Source organism: Neopelma chrysocephalum, unplaced genomic scaffold (assembly GCF_003984885.1).
Source record: "Neopelma chrysocephalum unplaced genomic scaffold, ASM398488v2 Primary Assembly neopelma1_61b, whole genome shotgun sequence".
NCBI lineage: Eukaryota > Metazoa > Chordata > Aves > Passeriformes > Pipridae > Neopelma > Neopelma chrysocephalum.
The window spans coordinates 116760-142567 of NW_020897717.1; the positions used below are offsets into that span (position 1 = coordinate 116760).

Below are 25808 nucleotides of genomic sequence, written 5' to 3' on the forward strand. Positions count from 1 at the left end.
TTCCCCTCCAGACACTGGAAGATGGGGGATTGAACATGCCATGGTAGGCAGACAACAAAATGCAGGTCTCTCCCTTGCACTCATCACTGTTATAAGCATCAGTGATAGTATGGGCAGACTCCCATTTGTTTTTTTGAATGAACTGTCTGTGACATTTGTGCTTTGAGCAGGAGTGAATGGCAAGTTCTGGGTCCATCTCCTAGTCTGCACCATTTGGTCCTTCCTTAGAAGGTGAGCAAATACATAATCAAGGCAAAATCTTGCTGACCCTTCCTGACTGTCCTTCTGACTTTCTCTCTGAAACTGGGCACACAGGACAGTGCCACTTTTGCACTTTGCTGCTACTTGCTCTGAGTGAATCAGTGGCTGGATGCCTCCTCAGTGACCTTTTGAAGATCGTCACTCTCCCACTGTCTCTGTAAACACCAAGTCCTTCTCTCCTCAAAGCAGGGGAAAAAAAATCAGCTGAGGATCCCAAGGACGAGTTACCCATCTCCTGTCTAAAACCAACAGCTCTCCTTACTCTCTGCATCTTTTGTGCATGACTCTACACTCTTCTTGGGCATAAGAATCTTCCTGTATGGGGTAGCTGGGGTGACCTCATTGCCCACTTCCTTTCCCTGGATGAGGGTGGCCTTTTGCTTCTAGCTGCTTGCAGCTGACAGAATGCCTCCAGCACACTCTCTTCTTGCAAGCCTGGAGCTCCCTTGCTGGGAGGCAAGCAAGGGAAATCACACAGTCATAGTGTGAACATTTGAGAAACATTTATAGAAAAGGGACGGAAAAGAAAGTCAATATTAATAAATTACAGAAAGATAGAACATCTGCACTAAATTATTGCAAACTCAAGTGAGAGTGGAAAGCTAAATAAATAAAGAGAAAATCATGTTAAAGAAGGAGATGAGTAATAGAAAAATTCTCCTTCAAAGTGCCACCAGTTAGCCTTTTTGTACAACACCATATACAAACAAAACTAACAGAGATATAACAGGGGTCAGAAATCTTGATGCAGCTGACTAACAGCTGTCAGCCCTGTTTATTCTGCTCCCTTCTGACTCTACATTATTTTATGGCTTGGCTAAGTGCAGTGCAAAGAGAGGAACCCTGAAGGTTGAGTTTTCTTGCCCCGTCAAAGTGGTGAAGAGATGGACTAGATGAAGGCAGAGGTCCTGTGCAGGCAAGGATGATGAAGTAGGTACCTGCATTCAGCACGGGTTTAGGAATGGTCTTGGAGAAACCACACAGCAGTAAAGAAATTTGAATGGCCAAGGAGCTCAGCAGCTCCTGGCCTGTGAAAGGAACACTTTTTTTCTTTTGTTCTTCTAGTTCTGTTGCCATATCTGCTCCCAGTTGGATGTAATGGGGCACAGAGGTGGAAATAAATGACTTTTAAGCATTCCTTCCAGGCATGAGACTTGATGCCTCATATATTGCCTTTATTCAGTGATGGGACTGAACAAGAAGTTCAAGTTGACATACGGAAAAGTAGGAAAGCATCTCAAAATACAATAGACTGTTTCTCTCTGTCCTAAAGCAAGATCAACCGGACCATTCCTAATAAAGTTATTTGCTTATTGGTCCTAAAAACGTCCTACTCCATACCTTCCTCAAGCAACCTATACTCGTTACTAGAAAAAGTTTTTGAATGCCTAAATTACTTTTCTTGTAGCAAGGTAAACCCAAAGATTTGCTATGTCTGTACAATTAGAACACCAGATCCCCTTTTACTTTGCAATAGCCATCTACATGTTGAAAGTAAGTCATCATTTCTCTTTCAGTCTTCCTTAGACAACCATGATTCTTTCTGTCTTTTATCATAAACTGCATGTTCTACATTTTGGGCAGTTCCTGCTCTTCATTTTTGCAGAAGTGCATCCTTAAGCTTAAGAAATAAGATTTTCGTGAAGGCCTTCTGACTGCCAAATAGAATGCAGTGCCACTTTTTATGGTGTGGAGGCTTGAATTCCTGTTTGCACAATTCCATGTGATAATTTGCCTTTTCCACACCAGCCTGTCATTGCTGTTTCAGGTTCAGCTAACCCACAAATCCTTTTTTCCCAGAGACTCCTTTCTAACCAAAATATCCTTCTGCATTTTTAGCATCATAAAATTTACTACGTGTGCAATCTCCAGAGTCTACCTGAACTTAATCCCTTGATCTTGCTCTGTCATCTCTTACACCTTTTTCAGACTATTTCTTCAACATGTTAAAATCATCTGGAGCCAGATGCTTTGTTGAGATGCATGGTAACACAATAGCTTTTCCTCTGTATATAAAGTCTTGTTTTCCTAAATACTCCCAAGGCTGAGCTTTTCCTACTTAGCCTTAAACCTTACCTCTTTTCTCAGCTGTGCTAATTGCATCCTCACATTTGGCCATTTTAGATGCAATTAAAAAAGACATTAAACACTTTCATCTGCACATTGTAATCTCCCTATTATCTTCTCCATTCCTGGAGTAATGAGCTAACATTTTCCTCTATCTCCTTTTTAGTGAATGATTAAATTCTGTTACCTTCTGTGTCTCTTGCTAATTTAATTTTAATTTTCCAGACCTTGTTTTACATGACTATTTTCATACTCATCCTTGGACATCTGGTTTTGTTTCTTCTTGTTTTGGTTCCTTATTGTCTTTGAGACCAATGAAGAGAAGTCAGTGTTGTTTATTTCTAGTCTTTTCTCTGCACCTCCACTTCTGTGTTTAGTGTTGTTTCTTTGGGGAACTACTAACTCTCTCTAAGTCCTCTGTTTCTTGGCAGTTTCCCAAGCTTATTGAAGTCTGTCTGTCTGAAACTCGTTGGGTTAGTTTTTTTCTCTTCTCCCGCCTTGCCTCTCCAAGGACCATGAAATTTACCTTTTCATGGTAACTCCCATCCACGTTGCCTTCCACCTTCCCTTTCTTACACTGCTCCTCCCTCGTGCTGAGACTCAAACCTAGAGGACCTTTTTCCTCTAATTCCTTTCTGAGTCTTCTGCATACAAACAAAAGTTGCGATAAAACTGTGCCATAAAGGGGCTGAAGAGTTTTTGTGCTGCTGAATTCTGTTTGTTCAACAAATGTCTCTAACTGTAGCTAAAATATTCCACTTCCCACAATGCCTGTGCTTCAGATGTCTCTGATAGTTATTCTCAAAGAGCCTCATACATCTTATCTTCATAAATGGATGGCCTTTAACAGACTCCAATAAACTCTGAAAATGGTGTCCTATTTCCACCTTTGCATACTTTCAGCAAGGCTAACTCCATCTGTCAGAACAAGCTTATACATACAATGCTCACAAAGTGATGTCTCTTATCTCTTTGCTGTCCATTCTTCTTGAACAAGCAGCATCCTTTTCTGTCAGCATTCCAGTCATACGAGTGATTCGGCCATGTCTCTATGATTTCAGTGAGGCTGTAATCTTGATCCTGTATTAAAACTCCAAGTTAGAATACAGGGAATGCTTATTAAATGCTGATTTCACTATGCTGCTTTCACTACTATGCCAACATCTAAGACTGGTGCATTATTCTCTCGTTTCTTCTGTGGCATTGTGACAAAAAGCATTTTTCTTCTTAGTTTTAAGGTCTTCCTCTTCTCTAGTTTGCTGTGGTGTATGTGTGAGCACATACTGATCATGTGGTTTTTATTCCCTGCACAGTCTTTTTCCTGAAACATCATGTCATAGGTGAGAAAGTGAGGTTTTTTTGAGTCTCGAGCATTATTTTATTCTTTTTGTGGTGACTGGTGCTTAGGACACTAGTCTGAAGTCTTTCAAACCAGCATTTGCTCTCACGAATCATTTCTCTAAACCAGAAGAAGTTGCCTTAAAAATACATTTGTCTCAGCTCAAGAATGAAATTTCAATAATAGGGATGAGTTGAGGACATAAATGTACCACTAGGAATAAGTGAAGAGGTGGGGGAAAGTGCCTGTGTTACTAAGCAGAATTTAATCTATTTCCTACAGACTAGACAGACGGAGCTTTTTCCGTTCCTTAAGTTGGAAGGGGTTGTAGCATGCCATACCAGCAGGAATGCTCACTTCATCTACATGCAAGAGTTTTTTCTAACCTCGGTGACCACACAGCCCAGACCCAAAGTTCTCAGCAATGACACAAATGGAGGGAATTGTCAGTCATGGGAATGCTTCAACACATTCTACGTTGCCCAGAAATGTAAGAGACCATCTGGAATTAGTGTTGAATATTTTTGTTAATGACCTCATGATGGAATATTGAGAATGTTTATTAAATTTACAGATGACACCAGGCAGGGATTACTTGTGAGTCTGGTAGAGGACAGGATTGGAATTCAAAATGATCTTGCTCGCACTGGATGGATGCTCTGAAAAAAAAACATAATGCAATTTGATGAAGACAAGCAATACATACACTTAGACAGGAATGATCATCAGCATAAGCCCATAATGACAATTTTTAGAAAGTTTGCACAAAAATGACTGGGAAGAATTTCGGCAGTTCACAGAAGGAGTTGACAAATGTGCAACTGTATCATACTCCTGTGAAAATGTCAAATATTATCCTGGGATATATAAGTAGGAATAGATCTTGGATGATACATTCTACTTAGCACTGGGAGGGCCTCAGAGGCAGTACATGGTCCAGCTTTGGGCACTGCACTTCTGAAAAGATACAGAGTGTTTGGAGGAAGGCAGAGCAGGAGCAACATGGTAGTGCAGAAGACTGGCAAAATTGGAATTGGAGAAGTTTGCAAGGAGGCTGTTTAACAGTGGAAGAGGCATGAAATAAACTTAAGATAAACAAAGCTTCTACAGAGAAGAAGGAAAGTACCTGTTGTCCCAGCCTGAGAACTCAAAGACATAAGGGCATCAGGAAAGATGCAGATCAGGTATTGCTAGGAAAACTTTCCTGCTGGTCAGAAGAGTGTCACACTGAAAGGAGTTTTCTGGGAAAGAGGTCTCTACTCTGGAACGCCTTAAGACATGCATCTTCAATTAAGGTGAATTGTTGGTACAGAAATCTTTGGGCAGCCTCTCGAAGACGTCTGGCTAGCTGAATATACAACTGTGGCCTATGAACCAGAGATAAAGGCAATATTGTAAATCAAGAGGCTTAAGGGAGTTATCCACCTGCATCCTGTCTTGAATCTAAGCAACCTTGAGCCATGTCCACTCTTAAAAAAAATCAGACATTGTTCCTACATGCTCAAAATGGGTACTCCCACTTCACTGGGATCCTGTTGTTCTCTGTCACTTGGAGATGTTTAACAATGTCCTGCTTGATGGCTCCTGAATGCCTCAGGTATGCGTGGTGGAAGGCACCCACTGGGCTGCAGTTCACCAAGGGGTAATGCTACTCTGCCAGCAAGGCATACCACCAAGAAGGTCATGGTCTTGGGAATCAAGGGAGCAAGGAGTAGCCTGATCATCTTTAATTATGACCTGTATTTAGAGCACTGGTGATGCAGAGATGGTGTCCTTCCAAAAGGAGTTTAGATTTGCCTTTCTTCCATTTATTTAGTTATTACCTCTGCATTGGTTCTGTTTGGCTTTCAATGATGTTCCAAGTAAGTAATTTTCAACTCCTATGATTCACATTATGCCTGACAAATGGTGCCCACAATGGAAAATTCTAGGAGTTTCATGATGAAAACCATATTTAGTGTTAGTAGTATCCATATATAGTAGAGACTGATGGTAATAAAGTGAATGAAAAGCAATAGGCTGGTAAAGATTGGAAATGAAATCTCTAGAGTGAGACTTTTTCATATGACATATGATTTAAAGGACATGTTAGAAATATTTTGGTGGGAGATCAAATACCACTGTTCTCCACATTTAGGTTTGATGTTTGATCTTTCTTCTTGGTCAGGTTCTAGAGAGAAAAACCACACACACACACACACACACACACACACAAAACCTCTTCTGTTCATCTTCTGTTTTTTTACTTGCAGCTTCTCCTCCCACTTCAGTGCAAGCCCCTCCCAGCTTCCACATCACCACAGGGTTATTAATCAGTTGTGATATCCACATGACCTCCAGTTTCTGCTCTCTTTGGTCCCTCTACTCCACTAGCTGAACTATTTCTAATTGGCTAATCAGCTTATCCGGTTTGGCTCTTGATGCAAACCAGGTCTAGACATGATCTATTCCTGGGAGGCCCCTGGGTTCAAGGGGCCAATCTCACACCCTGTCCATCACTATTGTCAGCACGGTACCCTATCTCAAAGACATGCCAATGAACATTAGTGAGAGATTAAAATGACAGCCTTGGTTTTCTTACATGCCTTTTAATCATCGTAACATGCAGTCTAATGTTTCACTCTGTCTTCCTTTCCCTGCAAGACCATGTTCTCAAGGAAGAAACTAGGAGGGATGAGAGCAGGTCAAAGACCACAGCAGGGTGAAAGCAGTGGAAAGGAATTAAAATGGAGGGTGGGGGAGGAGGACGACAAGACGAGACAAAATCCAAGTCAGAATCTGGCAGCCAGACAGAGAGACAAGGCTAGAATTTAAATTCCTTCATATGGCTCCCACAGGCTGACATCTTATAGGTACCACTCATGTCACACAGGCATGCCACCAACATGTGCCAATGCTGGTGCCTACCACAGGCTGCCTGATATCCATAGCCACAGACGTGAAAGGTGATTTTCACAAGTGCTGCACATCTCAACTAGTCCTGGGAAGAGCTGGGAGGCTTGGCTGCTCTGGAAACCAAGCTGCCTTTATTGAAGTGCCTGCATATGGATTCAGTAGCTGACTTTTAGACCTTTGGGTTTCTGAAAAAGTCTCAACCTGGTCACTTAGCTGTAACTTTATGCAATTACTGGCCATTTAGACAAATGACAATCAGAGGGCTCCGTGCAATAGGATCATGTCTGAATTCCTTCTTGGTCTCTCTGGTAGTGAATAGTTGGCGGCTCTTCTTAAACAAAGCCCCATTCTCTCTGCAAAGAAGTGTCAGTGTAAAAGGCGGATGGTCCTGTATGAATATCTGCTACACAGGCAGGCATAAAGAAGTTCTCCCATGCCCCAGTTGGAGAGCTGTGTGGCTGTGTTAACAGCGTGCACAACCGAAGTTAATGACCTCACTTGTCCAAGACTTTCTTGTGCTCGGCCAGCTCTGAATGCAGACAGAGCAAGTTCACACCTGCCTACAAAATACCATATGGACATCATCCGTAACAAACTTGCTCAGATGGTTCGTTTCTAAGGGGCATTCAAACTTTTCCTAGATGTATGTGTGTTTTTTCCTCTCTCAGTCATGCTTTTACTTAAAATTTTAGCTAGAGTAATATTGACTCCTTAGCTTTTCAGCTCCTTGGTCCAAAACTATTTGGCTGGTGGGATGTGTGAATTCCTTTAGCCGACCAGTGGAGCATGTAATTAGCTCTATATGCATGAATGAATTACGCATATGTTTTGCTATGTGGCTTCAGCTGGTAACTAAGCATGAGAAGTTTCCAGATAGAAAAGGAAACCAGTGAGAAAGTTAGGAAAGGCTGTGAAGTGGGCAGTGCACAGGACATGTCTGGTTTTCCTTTCTCCCTTTCTGCTACATACCTGATTCTGCCTGCATCCTCATTTTTTGGGCTGTGCTTTCCATGGAATACATGTTCTTCAGAGGATGCTGGGAGCATACTGCAGGACATACTCTGTTTTCAGTGCGTCACATTCTGTTTTCACTCAGCACCGACTCTGGATGACTTTTCCAGTAAAGATTAAGTTTGCCCAGCTGCAGAGGTTAGCATGAGTTCTGCTCACCCATTCCAGCCTGTCTGAGCAGGAGACAGAACCAGAGCCTTGCAATCACACACCCGTCCAGCTTATGAAGTTACTGTCTCTTGGCTGAGATGAGGTGTGCGGCTCTGTGTGTGTGTTGCTGAGGCTCTCACAATACGAAGTCAAATGAGTTTGTTTGAACCACTTCACAGTCCAGCTACATCATGTACTTGCAGACAGAGCTTACTGAGAAGGCAGCTGTCTTACTGAAGAGTTGCACTACTTTACTCCTTGTTGTCATCTGTTTAGCAATTCTTTAAGGATGTGAACTTTAAAGCAGGTCAGAGTTGAGGGAAATTTCATATTTGTCAGCCTTTTCTCAGTCTTTTAGTGCAGTACTCAGCTCATGTTGAGTTGGCCTTCTCTGAACAAGGGGAATGTAACCCTGCTGGTAGCATCATTATATTATTTATATAGCAAGTTACAGTGCAGAGTTCAGACTCTTTTTTTTACGTTTCTGGGTGGAAAAAAAATGATTAGAATGCTTTGCATAAGCACAATTTACCCTGTCCCTTTCAATACTAAATTTTTGTAATGCATCCTGGCATGTTAGAGTGATTATTTCTTAATATAAATAATAACCTAATACACAGACTTTCCTCCTGTTGAAATCCATCCTGCTTTTTAAAACAATACCATGCCCAGATGGAGTAGGATGGATAGAAACTAATATTTTCAAAGAGAGGATCTTTTAGTAGACTATCAGATTTCACTCAATTTTGTGGTGAGAGAAAACCAGAAGTGGATTCAATGTAAATGCTGTTGTCTTTCACTGTTGTTGTACCAAACTGAGGCATCCAAGGCCCAAACCAATGTTAGCTCTAGTCAGCAGAAGTCTTTGCACCACCTCTCTGGTTCTCAGGCATCCAAATGAAAGCTATCCAGCTAGGCAGCACAGTCAGAGCCTCTGCCTCTGACCTCGCTCTGATATTGCACACCAGGCCACAGATTTTGCAGATGGGGAAAGGCTGAACAGCAAGCCTTTCAGCCTCTTATAGATGTGGTTAAATTATCTTAATGTATTTAAACAAAGTGCAATGTCAAAGTAGCATAAATACCATATTTCAGCAAAATGGCTGCTTCTCCAGTGTTCTGCTGATGCCAAATGAAATACTTCTCATTGTTTATCCACAAAATTCCTTCTTGCCCACTGAATTTTAATATTGCTGGGTTGGGCCAAATAATCAGTTTCCTTTTAAAATAGAAAAACCATTAGTGCATTCCAATAGGCTTTTCATGTTACATTAAAAACCCTTGGGAGTGCAACACGATTAGCCTATTTTGGTTTTAATTACTGCTGATTGGAGCCTACCTGTGGGGAAACTCTGAAAGGCACACAACAGCCAGCCATGTGCACCTAGACATTTATGGAGCAGCTAAAGGAGAAGGCTTGAAATGTGTGGTAGCCATTTGGTATATTAGTAGTATTTCCAGCCTTTTTAAACAGGATGCCCTTTGTGCTAAGTAACACACCTGCATCACTTCAGAGATTAATGTGCAATTTCTTGGCAGTACTTGTGGACATTTCAGTTGTCCATTAGGATGATATAAAACCAGAGGAGAAATTTTTTTGATCAGCTTTAATTGAACAGTAATCTCTTTTGCTTAAAGTAACCTAGGTATCTTGGGAAACTTACAAGCCTCCATGAATGCCTGGACAAAGAGTAAAGAAATGACAGAGGCCCCCAAAAGTATAAATCCTCCTCCATTAGTCAAGTCTCTTCTGTGAATGCGTTAACTTAAAAAAATCATATTACTAAGTATTTTATCAAAGCAAACATTTAATCAAAGTGAAAAGAAGAGATACTAGTCCCCTTCTGGAATGGGATGGAGACTGCCAAGATGTGTTTTAATTTCTTAAGAAAACAAACTATGTTAAACACTGGGTTTTAAGCAAGCAGATGTTAATTTATCATTCGTTTTGTCTGTGCATGCGCTTGCGATCCTGCTGAACACAAGTTTTCTGAAATGGAAATGACCACATGGCCAATATCTTAAAAATTAATTCAACATGCCCTGCCTCTCGCATGCAACACATCCTTTTAATGGTGCTTTTCTTCTTTTTTTCAGCATTGGACAATGGAAACAGAACAACTGCCTTTGTGGGAGTCTGGTTCATGGCAGAGACAAACTATGACTGATGCCATATGCTATGAGCAGAGTTTGGATACTTTGCAAAGGCTATGCTTTCATGGCCCCACTTGTTTTAGAGGTTATCTCACATTAAAAGAAAAAAACAAAAACTTTGCTACTGTTTTAATCCTGGTCTGGCTGCAGACTTCCTAACTGGGGTCCTAGACCATGTGAGAGGGCCTGCAAGAAGTGGCCTGCAGCTGCCTCAGAACTGTGCTGAAGTGCTCTGGAGAGCTCTGGGCTGAGTGTTTGGGGTGCCAGAGATGTCCAGGGATGACAGCAGTTCATGCACACACCAGGTTTTCTCCTCATACATCACAAAACAGCTAAAGGCTGGGTAAGGAAAACATGAGCAAACAAAATAGAGTAGCATTATAAGCTCAAACTCCTAATGTGCAGGTACAATTGCCACAGTCACTGGAGATCGACATGGTAAGGGCCAGACTTTGATTTCAGACTGGTTGTTCGTGAGCAAAATTAAAGTAAGTGCAATTATGACCATGGGTCCTGATGCAGAAAAAAGACTCATTCACAACTAATGGCCACACATGTCTTTGGAGACCGTAGCTTTCACCTTTCTCGTAAAGACTCAAGTGGCAGCCATGAACCTGAAGCATAGCCCAGTGACATCATTTATAGTTACCCACCTTGTCTTAGTCAGGGCAGTATGTTTCCCTAGTCAGCAGAGTATAACTTGTTCATTTTTTTGTATAATCCCTGTCGTGCCCACTCTGCTGCTTTGTTCCTCTGCTAGTGATCACAACTCATCCGCTCGTCAGCAGAGCTGTCCTAAAGCTCTACAAGTAAGAAGTGACACTGGCTGATGATGAATGCTATCAGCATACCATCACAGTGACTGACATCTTTGACACCTCATAAACCCAAACTTTAAACAGTCACGTACCAGAAGAATCATTTGCTGATCTGCGCTAATGCAAACAGCAATAGCAGAAGCATGTTAAGCCTGCATACACAGCTAACAGTTTTGATGCTCTATATTATTAGATGCCACAATAATAATTAACTATAAATACCATGCACCCTGCATGTGACATAGCTACTCACCTGGGCTTGAACCCTGAGTTAAGGGCAGCAAGGATGACAGAAGTGAGAAAGGAACAGTGCCTGTGTTTCAGCTCGCCCCTTGCCTGCTTCCAGAGAAGGTGAGCCTCAGTTTCTTCAGATCCAAGCATATGAAGAAATACTTGCTATCTGGAACATTCCAGTCTACCAGGGAAGTAACCAGACATTTGTCTTCCCAACAGCATTGAAAACCCCCACTGTGGCTGCTCACAAATAGAGACATTAGTCATAATACTAGGGGATAGGAGAATAGACTATTTCATTTGGAAGGGACCTGCAATGATCATCTAGTTCAACTGCCTGACTAATTCAGGGCAAAACAAGTTAAACCATGTTAGGGGCATTGCTTAATTGCTCCTTAAATGGCATTGACCACCTCACTAGAAAGCCTGTTCAGTATTTGAGCAGCCTCTCAGTAAAGAAATGCTTCCTAATGTCCAGTCTAAACCTCCCTGAAGCAATTTTGAACCATTCCTATCAGTGGATCCCAGGGAGAAGAGCTTGGCATCTCCCTTTCCACTTCCCCTCCTCAGAGAGCTGTAGAGAGCAAAGAGGTCACCCCTCAAACTTCTTTTCTACAAACTAGACAAGTCTTCATTGGGCATTCCTTATAGCCCTTTCACCGGCTTCGTTGCCCTCCTCTGAATCCAGTGACCTTCACATCCTTCTTAATCTGTGGGGCCCAGAACTGCACACAGTGCTCAAGGTGAGACTGCACCAACACTGCATACAGCAGAATAATCAGCTCTTTGGACCTGCTGGTTGTGCTCTGTTTGATGTGCCCCAGGAACGTGGTGCCCTCTTGGCTGCCAGGGCTCACTGCTGACTCACAGTGAGTCTGCTGCTGAGCAGCACCCCCAGAACCCTCCCTTCAAGCCACTCCTCTCCCAATTTATACTTGTGCTCAGCACTACTCTGGATTAGTTAAATTTCATCCTATTTATCATAGCCCAATGCTCCAGTCTACCTAGACCCCTCTCAAGGCCTCCTGTCCCTCAAGAGAGTGAACACCACCTCTCAGTTTGGTATCATCAGCAAACTTGCTAATGATGCATTCCAGTCCTGTGTATTGGACCTGATAGTGTCCTTTGCAAATAAATGCAAACTGATATTTTTGCTGTGAGTTTTATATTTGGTTAACCATTGTAATTTTAGAAAACAATTCATTGAGGTGTGGCCACATGTCACATCTCAATGAAAGCCTTTTGAACTGCAACTTTCTCTAAGGAAATTGGTTTTGTGCTTTGAATTACCAGCAAGTCACATTCATATGTCTGATTTTTTTTTCCCTGGTAATATCATCTTAGTGTCAGCACTCAGGAAGGTTAACTAACTGATAGGGATGGAAAGTCCTTAGAAACACAGGCTCTGTTTGGTGCTGATTGCTAAGAAATCATTCCTAATGTCTTCATCTCTGCCTTTTCTTGCTTTTTGCAATAGTTACTCTGTTTGGTAACTGCCTACTCTACTCTTCAGAAAGGAATTTATTTTTCAGCCAAAGGAGAATAGACCTTCGAAAAAGTCTGGAGGTGTCAAAACTGACAGCCAAACCTCACCAACACTTATAGGAGGAAACCTAGGTATATCTAAGGGAGAGCTCATTCACAGAAGAACCAAGATGGATTTGTGGAGTTTTAATAATATTAGCAACTAGTGTTTGTTTCAAAAGTCAGTATCCAGTGTGTGCATAGATGGTAAATATTTATTTTAAATAATAATATTTTAAACATGGAGCTGGTCCATTAAGCAATGTCCTATTCAATATGTTCATAAGTCAGTGAGTGAGCTGAGAAGGGGCTCCAGGTTTCCTACCGGCCTCCTATCGACTTCTGTGCATGTCAGGCCATGCACTCCCCCTGGGCAGGTTGCCATTTCTCTCCCAAGGAAGAGGTGACTCCTATCTGCACTACATTACATAAACAAGTCACCCGACTTCACTGCTAAGGAGACATCTGTAGGATCAAGATCACACTCCATCTCCAACCCTCTGATTGCCTACTTTGTTCATAGTCTGGCTCACACTTAGGCTGAGGCCATTGATCTACAGGCCAGGGATAAACAGGCACAAAGCAGAGTGCTGATCAGGACTTGGATACTGCCCCCACAGGCATTGTGGGTCCCAGCAGGCTGGGCCATGCCCTGCACTGAATGCTCTTGCACAGTAGCGGGTCCCATTAGCACTGTAATAAGCCATAGGCTGACTTTTAAAATGACTATACAGAGAAGATCCAGGAGACAAACCTGGCTTACATATTAGTTTATAAGAGTTTGGCCATCTTCTACTGTCATGTCTGAGAGTATTTCCTGAGAAAATTTTATTTTTTCCTTATCTCATGATTTGCTGTTTGTTTGTTTAAGGTTCCTGAAGCACAGTCCAAGCAGGTTGAACCTTGTGACTTGTGGCTGACTGAATACTGCTTTGCAAACAAATGTGCCATGACCACAAACTAAAAACAGTGGGCTTCAGTCCCAGGGAGATCGCCTTTTGCAAGTCTAGTATCTCGCATAGTGGAGGCCATGTCTGCACACATCCAAAGTCCACTTCTGGAGAGGCAAGCTGGCCTTCAGATTGACACCCCAGCTGCCTGCTAACCTTCAGTCTTCCACAGCTACATCATCCCTGCAACATGAACAGTCCCCTGTCTTGTGGTTCAGTGAAAAGGCAAACACGAACCATGGGGAAGAAATCACTACTCTGTTTTGGTTGTCCTTTCTGGCATCTGGTGGCATTCCCACCATGTCCCCTTGAAAGTCCTGATCGTTCTTTTAAGACTGCCTCTGTGTTGATAATTCAGTACAACAGCAGCACCTGTTATCCCAGTCTCCTGCTCCAGTGCTGGCTGCCTTGGGCTTGTACAGCAGGCACCTCCTGCCTCTGCATCCCATTCTGCCTCACAGGGAAGGTATAGTTGGATGTCTCTGCTGGTCAATGAGTGTATTTATTATCATACCAGCTCATGCTCCATTCCCTGTACCTTTTCTGTGGCTATTTTACCTATTTGGTCTCTGGGTACAGCCCATGATGTTGCAAAGACTGGAGTCTCCCTCTTCTGAAGGACTGTCCCTAGTCGTGGCAAAACACACAGATTGTCTAAGTCAGATGGTGTCTTTCAGAGACCTTCCTTCTAAGGCTTTCTGTGCAGAGCTGCTCTTGTGCTGACCTCTGTCATCAGTACACCTGCTCAGGCCCTCCTGGCTCACAGGCCCTCCTGGCTGCAGCACAGTGACATGAAGTCTCCCTTGGTATTGCCTTTTGTACTGCAGCCCCAGATTTTTAACTTCCTGGTGGTACAGGAGAAGAAGAGCATAAGACAGGAAGATAAGGAGCCAGCAGTTTTAAACCGCCCCCTCTTCTGAATGTATCCGGCTTTTTAGAGAAAATTTCTATCTCAGAAGCCATACTTATCTTATTTTACCCTCTTAAACAACTCAGCAACAATTCCTAGCCTTTCAAAAAGTGATAGCGATGAATGCAAATGTTTGTGCCTCCCAGTGTGCATGTCCTCGATGTTGTCCATGCACCCCCCAACTTGCAGTTGTCTTGAGGCAGCAGCAACTATGTGACTGAGTTTGAGCCAATTATTTCAAAGGTTAACCCCTGAGGATTTTAACACCTTGACAAATCAACAGTGGTGAAGATGCTCGATGTGCACTTTGGCTTCACAAGACTACAGTCATGTCACTGTTGCTAGAACAGATGTTGACACCCATTTTATATATATATATAAATTTATTTATTTTTAATAAATTATATAAATGCACATATGCCAAATATGAGTGAATTACTATTATTATTATTATTATTATTATTATTCCTTTCTTAACACCTCAATTAGCCTATTTTTCAAAAGTCCTCTGACATCTGAAAGGTTGGCTTCTCAGCTCCATCTGTCCCATGCATGCTTCGTAAAGTGGGGGAATGCAAATTATCAGCCCCATGGGGGCTGTAAAAACTAAATGCTTTAGGCAACCCAGAAGTCCTTTGCTCCATCGTCCACCCTGACAGTAAGAGACAATGGCCCTGTGAAAGGCTTACCTTGCTCCCAGCTAATTCTTTTTCTCACCTGGAGAAGGGAGGTCTAAGAGCAAATACCTTGGGGTTTCTAGTTTCTGGACAGAAAGGCAATTTGTTGGTGTCTTTTGGTGTTGGTGTGCAGATTGTTGGTTTGGGAAGTTTGTCTTTGCATAGACTACAGACCCTGATTAATGTGATGTTGTTGCTATGGCCATTGCTCTATCCTGCAATGTTTTCTGTTTCTGTCTTTGCTGACAAGGCCTTTAGCACCAGTCTAAGGGCAACTAGTAATAACAGGGAGGAACAGAGTCATAATGACCGTCCTCTGAGCAAACAATTGATATGCTAATGACGTTGGTGGGAACGCAGCTCGTATCTACAAAGACAGGGACTGCAGAATGAAAATAAGACAGGGTAAAGAACAGAGGGGATTAAAAAAATGAAGAAGAATCTTGTGGGATTTTTCCAAGGACCTAGAATAATCTTTGTGGAGGAAAGGGAAGGATTTGTACTGGGAGCAAGTCTGGTTTATCAGCTGAGTTAGCAGAGGAACTGACTCAAATTTAATATTACTCCACCATAGAGAGGACATGGAAGTAAAGAAATCTATGCAGAGTTTTTTTATTTGAATTTTATCTTCTGTGCACTTCTGGTTCTGAGTAAACAGCTAAGTTGTTCCAGAATCCCATCTCAACCCAAAGGCATGTTGCCTTTTCAAACCACCAATTATGTGCTCTAAACAGGTACAAAGGAGGACCAGATCTCCCAGGTACCTGTGGTCCTGAAGAATGGGGTGTTTTGAAAGTGGTGGCTGGAACACAAAACAGTTGTGTTTGAGGCTTCACCTCTCTACAGAACAGCAAGCAAAGTCAGTGCCCTAGATTTGTTTCAAGACAGGTCATGGAGAAAAGAGAGTTGTGGTCTTCCACAGTGTGTCAGGGCCATGGGAACAGTTACGTGAATGGCTAAAGAGGAGATCTGCTCTGGCCAAGTCATGGGCAGTTGCATTTCACACTCATTCTTTTCTTATTTGCCACCAAAAATAATTTATGATTGAGCCAGCCACATTATTTTAGAAAAAAATGCATTGTCAACCAAAGACTTCAAATAATGGAAAATCTGGAAATCTCTTGTGACTCTGCTTCAGTACTAACACCCTCACTATTACAGGCTTATTTCTGCTCTCAGTTTTTTGAACTTCAGCCTCCACATTTCAGAGTAAAGAACTGCTCTATCTAAATACTTTTTTGTGTAGAACTTTTTAACCCCAATCAAGTTGTCTCTTAGCTGTCTCTTTGATCAGCTAAATAGACAGAATTTCTTAAATCTCTCTTTGTAGGGTGCAATTTTCTCACCAAGAACCATTTTCATTCAGTCTAGGATTTGAGCTGAACGAAGCTGAGGGAAAAACTTTGGCCAGACTCTGTTTTGAGAAAACTTAGGAGATAGATGTTAGTATCTGATTACATTTGATGTTAATACGATCTTGATTATGCAGCAATAAATTCTGCAGCTTGTATTGTTTTGCCATGACAAAAACCTGAGTCATCCATTACACTTCTCTGTGAACTTCTTCCCTTTGAAATGATTATAACAAGCATGATTATATTGCATCAATATAAATCAACAGTGATGCCCTGTCCTGGTTACAATATATTGACATTTTATTCACAACATCATGAGTTTCTTTTCAGGCATTTTCAAAAGTATAAATCTCCCTTTCAGGGTACTCAGTAGCAAAATTAGCATTTGCTTTTTGTCCCTGTGCTCACAATTTTTTCATGGTTGTCAGTCCAAGTATTTGGCCTTCAGAGCTGTCTGAGGGGAAGCATAAATCAGATATATAAAAATCCAATATATAAAATTGTGAGTTCTCTCACAAGCAAGAAAAAGTTCTGTTTTGCAAGTGTAAAAGTGAAGGTGAATCTCTGTTTAAAAGTGTTGTCACTGCTTTTTCACTTCAGAAAACTTTGCAGCATTATGTTACTTCAGTGAGAAAATTGTTATAGGTCAGCTAAAGGCCAGTAAATTGTAACATGCTCTTGCATCTCCCATAGAAGAAATCATGATCTCATGATGGAAATGTTCTCTGGGCTATATTATTACTGCAACTTGTCCTCTAAGAACAAGGGCAGAAGCTCGTAATGAATATGGTGCCAGCACAGTTACACGAGCATACTCTCCTGTCCACATGCCTCTGCACCACTTCTCCTCCCACAGAAAGGTCAATGACAGAGAGGTGAGAGGATTTACGTACACAGTGCCCTAGAAAGAAGTACTTCTAGCTAGGTTGGGCCTGAGCTGTAAACAGTCCCACTTATTTCAGCTAAACATTATTAGGGTCATAAAATGTCTCAAGATTCATGCAAACTTCATGCCAACTTGGCTGCAGCCCAGGTTCATCTGCTGTAAAAGCCTCTTGAGAACAGTTTGGGAGCTTGGGAGAACCCTGAGTCAGAGCCCGAAAGGGGTTGCTTTGGGAGGTTTTGTGTCCATTTTTGGCAGGCCAGCTTTCTGTGGGATGAAAGCACTGCAGAAAGAAAAGGAGGTCTTACAGCATCTTGAGGCCCTCTGTGCTTGTAAGTGACATCTCCAAGTCAATGGCTGGGGCATCCTGGTTTTCGGGTTCATCTGAAAGTGCAGGTGTACTGCTTTGGAAAACAACTGAGACTGTGGTGTTGTGAGGTGAGGTTTTGCAGTGCTGCTGGCTTCCATGCTCCAGTGTACAAAGTTGGCCCAGTAATGCTCAGAAATTATTTCTTATGCAGGCTTTCTTTTCAAGGCAGTGGCCTTTCCTTCTCAGGAAGGTAACAGCTTGTTCCTCTCTCTTTGCAAAATCACTGACCGCCACATTTAACTAGTGGTGGGGCTCAGTGCTTGCCCTCCTTTTCCTCATCCAGTGGCAGGGCATGGTTATGGGGGGAGGTTCAACAGGGTAACCCAAGGCTACGGTTGCAGCCTGGGGATGGGTTTGGGATGATGGGGGCATCCCACCTGGCTCAATACAAGGCATACCAGGCATACTGGTGATGCCAGCTGTGATAAAACTGGAAGGGTGAAGGATGATGGAGCCAGGAGTGCCAGCGAGCTCCCGCACACCTCTGAGGTCATCAGCTCTAACCAGGGCATGCTGTAGTACAGGGAGAGAGGGGAGGCCCTCCCAGGCCCAGGAAAGGGCTGTGCTCCAGTGGCAGGAGAGTAATCAGGCTGTGGCAGCCTGGTGCTGCCTGATTACCTTGCAGTGACATGATGACATGCTTTCCAGTTCCAGGGGACATCTTCCCAAAAGAGATTTTGTATGCTAATCCCTCTTCCCCCCAACAGCCAGGCCTGAGGCTGCCGGCTGCCTGAGCTGCCAAGTTCCCAGCAGGAGTACCCTCTGGTGCACTGATAAGAGGGGATAAAAGCCACTCTACCCAAGCTCCCTTGGCTGTGGTGGGTTCTTCTCAGAGCCCCATGCAGCCAGCCCCCCACTGGATGCTCCGCCCCACCCTGGGAGGGTGATGCAATCACCTAGTCACCCAGTGGGGATGGTGCCTTCGTCCAGGCAAGCCTGGACCACCACTCCACAGATGGGGTCACCCGAGACTCTGGGGAGAAGGGAGAGGATTCCATAGCTCACCACCCCTGTCTTGGTGACTCTGTCAGCATCTGTCTCCTTTGCTGTGCTGGTCAGCCTGTGAAGCAAAACTGGGCATGCCAGTGATGGACAAGGCTCTTCTCCAAGGGACTACCACTGCCTGAAATACAGGCAGCTCTTTGCTCCAAAGCTCAGCAAGTAGAAGAGGGTCTGCTCTCTCCCATGGTGGTCTCTGAAGCTACCCATGACCCCTGGGACTGGCAAAAATATATCCCACCGGTCAGAGCACCCTGAGGGTTTGCTCAGCCGTGCTAACAGAAGCCTCCTCTGGGAGCTGGGAATGGCTGGAGTAGACCACAGATCTTGTCAGGGACATAAGAGCAGTAATATACAGCTCTTTTGTTGATACTCCTGTCCCATGGGGAATTCACCAGTGACCAAAGACTCAGGCATATAAGCTCCTCTGCTTTGCTGCAAAAGATCTGAAATACAGTCAAGTTTCGGGCTCCTAGTGTTTTGATTGGCTTTGCTGTCATGCCTTCGGAGATAACTCTTTTAATTTACATTGCACCAAACACTCCCAGTCAACCCTGAATTGTGCGGGACCTGCTGCTCCAGCTGGATCCCTACAAATCTACCCGATGGGATTCATCCCAGAATCCTCAGAGCTAGTTCATGTCATGGCACAACCTCTCTCGATGACTTTTTTAGCAATCTTGGGCAACCGGAGAGGTCCCAGCTGACTGGAAGCTGGTGAAGGTTGTCCCAGTTTTCAAGAAGGGCAAGAAGGAGGACCCTGGAAACTACAAGCCTCTCAGTCTCACTTCAGTGCCTGGTAAAGTTATGGAGAAGATTATTCTGGGAGGTATTGAAAAACACCTGAGAGACAACGCAGTTATTCATCACCACCGGCACGGCTTCATGAGAGGAAAGTCCTGCTTATCCAACCTGATTTCCTTTCATGACAAGGTAACCCACCTAGCTGATCAAGGGAAGCCAGTTGAAGTAATCTTTTTGGATTTCAGTAAAGCTTTTGCTATTCTCTCACAGGATCCTTCTGGACAAAATGTCCAGCACAAAGCTGAATAAACAGATCATGTGGTGGGTGAGCAATTGGCTTACGAGTTGAGCACAGAGAGTAATAGTGAATGGGGGAACATCAGACTGATGACCTGTCCCTAGTGGCCTTCCACAGGGCTCCATTTTAGGCCTGTGCTCTTCAACATCTTCATAAATGGCTTGGACATGGGACTGGAAGGGATACTAAGTAAGTTTGCAATTGATACAACATTGGGAGGAGCTTTCCAAGGCAAGGAGGCCCTCCAGAGAGACCTTGTCAAATACGAGGGCTGGGCAATCACCAACCATATGAAGTTCAACAAGGGGAAGTGCCGGATGATTCTGCACCTGGGATGGGGCAACCCTGGATGTATGTACAGACTGGGGAATGAGATGCTGGAACACAGTGCCACAGAAAGGAAGCTGGGGGTCTAGGTCAATGGCAAGTTGAATATGGGTCAGCAGTGCCCTGGCAGCCAGGAGGGCCAACCGTGTCCTGGGGGGCATCAGACAAAGCATTGCCAGCTGGTCGAGGGAGGCGATTGTCCCACTCTGCTGTGCACTGGTGCGGCCTCACCTTAAATATTGTGTGCAGTTTTGGGCATTGCAACATAAGAACAATATTAAGCTCTTATAGAGCATCCAAAGGAGGGCAATGAAGATGGTGAAGGGCCTTGAGGGGAAGCCGTATGAGGAGTAGCTGAGGTCACTTGGTCTGTTCAGCCTGGAGGAGACTGAGGGGAGACCTCACTGCAGTCTAGAACTTCCTTGTGAGGAGAAGAGGAGGGGCAGGCACTGATCTCTTCTCTGTGGTGACCAGTGATCAGTGACAGGACCCGAGGGAATGGCCTGAAGTTGTGTCAGGGGAGGTTTAGGTTGGACATTAGAAGGAGGGTTTTCACACAGAGGATGGTTGGGCACTGAACAGGCTCCCCAGGTCACAGCACCAAGCGTGACAGAGTTCAAAAAGCATTTGGACAATACTCTGGGGCACATGGTATGACTCTTGGGGATGGTCCTGTGCAGGGCCAGGAGCTGGACTGGATGACCCTTGTGGGTCCCTTCCACCTCAGCATATTTCGTGATTCTGTTAGCCAAGCAGCATCCCATTAAACAGAAAGAAAACCTTGTTGCAGCAAAATGTCCTATGACTAATAGGTTTGTCACTCCTTCAGAAAGCTCTTTTAAGAAAATGAGTTTGGTTTTGCAGACAAATCATGTCTCTTTAGTCAATCTACACTCTAATCAGGTGAGGTAAATGCCCAGAGACTAGTTATGGGGGCCGTATAAATACCTCCATAGATAGAGGCATCAAGAGATAAAATGCAAAGATATTTACTATTTTATGAGGCTCATTCCTTTCCCTAGGATCTAAGGAGACATGCTTCATTGAATGTTAGTAAAGTGTCTTTGATATTGTGAAAAATCTCCTAGTTTTGATAAGTTTCATGTTTTCAAAAATAACTGTATATTAAGTATTGTCTATGGTGCTGGTGACCTTTACTGTCACATTTCTGAGTCTCAAGTGGCCATACATGGCTGTGATAGAGCAAGGGCTCTGTGTGACTTGGGAGTCCTGTAACACAGGAGCTCTCCAAAAGTATTAAGTGTTCGGCACAAAGTCAAGGCACTGTAAATTCTACTCAGCGTGTTTCATATCCAAATGCTTTCTGCCATTTAGCTTTTTGGTGATTGATTTGTACCATTGCAGGTACCAGGCATATTTTCTGAGCTTAAAGGACACTATTTACTATTTCAGAAATTGTACGTAACTCGGCATTCAAACCCTTTGTGCTGCTGAGGCAGACAATGCTAATACATGGAGTTGATGAGAATTGCATTTGCCAGGTCTGGCCCTGGGAGTGGGCAGTCACCTAAGGTTTCATTTCCTTGGTGATGTCGTCAAAAATGTAGGTGAGGCAGTAGCCCCAGTTGCTTATTTTAGGCGACACAGACTGTTGCTTTTAGAGAAAGCCCTTTCTGCAAAAAGTGAGAAGGAAGTGGCAAAAACATCCAAGCCCCTCAACACTGCTTGCTGGTGAAATTGTGCAGAGAAAGTTTGTTCCTTCCCCATAGACTTTTAATCAAGGTTTATGAAAAGGTCTCGGAGGAAATAGTACGATTTTTTTGTGTGTGTGAGTGTTCCACTCCCATTACAATGTCTTACTCTGGACCCTTTGGCTTGTTCAGGGTCATTAGCCACCACTCAGTAATAGGGATATCTTTGGGAACAGAAATGGTCGATGTATCTTGAGGTTCTTGTGTCTTAGTGGAAGGCATGTCAGAAGACCAGCAACTGGGGATAAGACACCATGTGTTACAGGTTTATGTCAGTCATGATCTTCACCCTCCTGCCTACCCTGGGTTAAAGAAAACGCTGATTTTCCTTCCTTGTGTTTGTTTCAGTTGCTGATTGCTGTTAATGACTTCAAAGCCCCACCCTTTCTATTAATGGATCACTGCCCAAAACACGCCCACTTTTCGTTCCTGCTGTGGTTTAAACAGGTGCTCTTTCTATCCCATGGTAAATATGAGCTGACTTTTTAAAGTCAAATTGTCCTGCTCACAGCCTAGAAGCATATCTCGCTTTTGTGATTACTCTCAATGGCTGTGAATTTAAGTTATATCAGTCCTGAACAACTAGTATCTGGGAGGTGGCCCCTGGCTGATGCTAAAACTGCTGCTTCTGATGAATGGTCCAGTAAATTTTCAGATGAGAAAGCTATCTGAATTTAAAGCATCTAGTGGGCAGAGAAATGACTGTCTGCCATTGCACAGTGCAATGTGACTGGATTTTTTTCATTTCAAACCCCTACCCTAAAGGCTGTATTTATAGCAGGAGAGGGGACTGCAGCACCCCATCCAGGTATGCTGCCTGGTGTGGTATGTGCCTTCTGGTACTGTGGCAGGTGAGTGGTCATCCCACATCACTCCTGCTGAAGGTTGTGGGTGAAATGTGTTCAGCAAGCTCCAGCAATATGATGGGCAGTTGTTCTTCACATCTGCTCACCACCAAGAGGAGGAGGGAGGTGCAGCACTCAAGGGACTGGAGAAGGACTCAGGACATTCAACTTCCTTGGAGGGAACCTACTGTCCTTGCTTGGAAACAGATCCCTTGCCCCCAGGGAAGCCCCCCCTGGCTTTCTGCTTAGGCCAATAGGAAGAGTCCTGGGGGGATGACTTTGGGAGCTAAGGAATTCCAGAGCATGGGACTGAGATATGTGTCATCAGCTGACACACACCTCATCCCCAGCCAAAGCCAAAATCCGTCGCTACTCTCCAAGAGAAGACACATTTGTATTTGCTCTTTTTGCGGTGCTGGAGGAGGATAGGCCACAGCCAGTGGTCCCAAACTATCACCTCAAGAACATCTTTGTGATGCATTTTTGTCTAGATTCTGCCAAGGTGGGGTTGGAGGGACCGTGCCCTGGCATAATCAGAAGTCCTTTAGCTTACTTTTGCTTTCCTGCCAAAAGTAGCACAAAACTCCTCCAAAGAAGGAAGACCAGCACTTTGTCTCTTCACAGCTGCCTCCAAATCAAGACGAAAACCTATCTGTCCTGCAGCACTCGGGCAGCGAGGGATCAGTCATTTTGGGGGAGATCAGGTGTTGACCCATGCAGATCCAAGCTGAGTTAAGGGGTGCTCGTCAGCCCAGGATAGCACAAGCTCCCCCCAGGGTGGGAAGAGACAGAGACCTGTGCTCCTTTGTAGCATCGTTTCTTCTTCGCAACCTGCAAGCCACCAGAGTAGACAAGGCAGGGTGAGTATAGGCTGGAGAAGAGAACAGTGGGCTGTGGATGAAGACCAGCATGCATGGAAAACTGCTCACCTGTTCTCCCAGGCATGTCTGCTGAAGCATGGCATGGACAGACCAGTCCAGCTGAGGAGCAAAATGGCACTAGGTACACAGACCTGCACAGCACTGTGCAACGTGGCAAATGGCTCCTATGCAGCTGGTTTCTGCACAGGTTTAGGCCAAATGACAGGCTTGACCTGGCTGTGCTGGCACAGGGGACTCGGGCAAGAGATCTCAGGCAAGCAGGAGTTAAAGCAGGAGATCCATAACTCAGCTAGCAGACCCTTTACTAATATTTGCCTTGTCTCATCTGCCTGCAGGAGAGAGGGACAAGGGGAGCCAGGGCACCTTCTGAGCAGAAGGCAGGCGGCAGCATGACTGTGTCACAGAGCAGCGGGCACGCAAGGTCTGTGTGTGGGGATTAGCAAGGGAGTGGGGCATTTTCCAGAATTCATATTCAGTGTGCTTAGCTTAATCCACTGTTTTGCTCCGTTCCCTCTCAAGCACCACCAGATATGGCGATTTTCAAAGCCCTTTTTGGGGTAAGTTCTTTGTTTGTTTTGTGTGTTTTTTTCCAAAATACTGCAGAGGCAATGTAGCACAGCATACGTGCTGCCCCATTCTGGAAGATGGAAAACAAAAGCTAAAAGAGGATGGTTAACCTTTTCTAATTGTCGTAGCACAGGACTAGTTGCCAGGAGGAACTTGAGTGCTAATCCTACTTTACTCACCATGTGACCTTTGGGTAAGTTACCTAATTAACTTGTCCTTTGGTCTGTGGAGCCTGCAAAGAGCAGGTGTTTCAGTGAAACCCAGAATTGCTGAGCCAACATGTGGCCTCAGGAAATAACCAGGAAATAAAACCCGCTGCTCTTTTTTAAAGGTGGCATTAATACAGAGAATTAAAATGTCCTGGTGTAAGTTTAAGCCCGCCTTTTAATCTTTTGGTGAGGTACAGACTATTTAGTTGAAGGGAAGGTCATGCTGGATGGCATTTCGTATTTGTGGAGGAGTGATATAGAAGTGATCTGATCAAATTATAACAAAGTCAGTTCTGTCCTCCTGGAGTTCATTTACTTCTGCTGAATGTGCAAGGATCCTGATTTCCCCTAACCAACCTGTGCTGTTGCTGCTTAGAGTGCTCTTCAAATACCAGTGGGACTGCCCTCTAGAAGCATGTGGGATTACCCCTATTTTTCCTTACATTTTAAAGGAGTTTTCCAGCTGAATTGATGCAAAAAGGTATAGTTCTCCCTTGATTCCAAGCTTTTTCAGATTCAGTTTCTCACCCTTCCTGTGTATTTCTTTTTTATAGACTCACCTAAACTGCAGTTGAATCTCTTTTCTTCCTGAAATTATTTGGTATTAGGTACATAAACACAGTTGGATTCTTCATGCTAATATGGAATAAAACGATACTAGCAATCTTTCCCAGAGATCATCCTCTTGCTCGTGAAAGATCTTTCACCCTGCATTGGAAAAAGCACTTTACAGAGCTATTTGCTCCCTCTTTAGCATTTGGTGTCAAAGAAAATGCCATTGCATCTCTGCTGTGGATTACAAACACATAATTTATTATTATCTGGCACTCAGAAGGCAAGCCTGCCTCCTGAGGTAGGTATCGCTTTTTTTCTAGTTTGATCTCTCTTTCATTTAAAGAGGGAGCTTTTTAGGGAGATTTTTTTGCAAAGAGCCGGTCCACACTCCTCTTTCAAGGAAGTTTGGTCTTCACAATCTTTTGCTACAATGGTCCAATACAGTTCCAACAGAGGGTTTATTTAAATCTTTCCTTTTTATAATATGCTGTGGACTGGACAAGTGAAATGCAACCTTGGTTTGGATTAATGGTTTTTACAAGCAGATTTCCAGAATCAGGTTTTGATCCCTTCTTATTTAAAAGTGCCCATAACCATGATGGTCTAATTGAAACCGGAGGCGCTTGCTGCAGACTAAGGAACAATTCAATGGGATTAAGGCAGTGTCAAATCTGGGCGGTTGTGATTAAATTTGGCAAATATTACTGCAAAATCTTGGCTCAAATCCTAGCCAATATGTATTTGAGCAGTTCCCCAGAAAAGAGTGGAGCTGAGCCTTGCCTAAGGTGTATCAGTGTGGCTGTTCTAACACGTCTTTCCATTGTCTTCACTTGACGGAAGCTAAGGATTTTGGCTCACAAAGGGCAAGATCTTTGAGGGATGTTAAGTTTAGAGTTTGGAAAGAGCAATTTCCAGGGGAAAAAAGTTTGCAACACGACAATGAAACCAGACAGAAACCTTGTTGCCTTGAAAAATAACTCTAGGAGTGAGAACCTTTCCCACAAACCCAACGAGCTCCTGGGGGCACGTCCACACCATGCCATGAAACACATTGCAATGATCCCAATGCTAGC

The 25808-nt window shown here is 43.7% G+C and overlaps 2 long non-coding RNA genes across 2 annotated transcripts; both read right to left on the reverse strand.

The window, feature by feature from the left end:
* Nucleotides 1-3122: 3122 nt before the first annotated feature.
* On the reverse strand, nucleotides 3123-10679 carry LOC113966861. The gene is made up of 3 exons (XR_003533983.1): nucleotides 10531-10679; nucleotides 8809-8942; nucleotides 3123-3401 (listed from the first exon to the last, which is right to left on the reverse strand). It is a non-coding gene; the product is annotated as an uncharacterized LOC113966861 (long non-coding RNA).
* Nucleotides 10680-13296: 2617 nt separating this feature from the next.
* LOC113966859 lies at nucleotides 13297-15254 on the reverse strand. The gene is made up of 3 exons (XR_003533981.1): nucleotides 15031-15254; nucleotides 13962-14030; nucleotides 13297-13586 (listed from the first exon to the last, which is right to left on the reverse strand). It is a non-coding gene; the product is annotated as an uncharacterized LOC113966859 (long non-coding RNA).
* Nucleotides 15255-25808: the final 10554 nt, after the last annotated feature.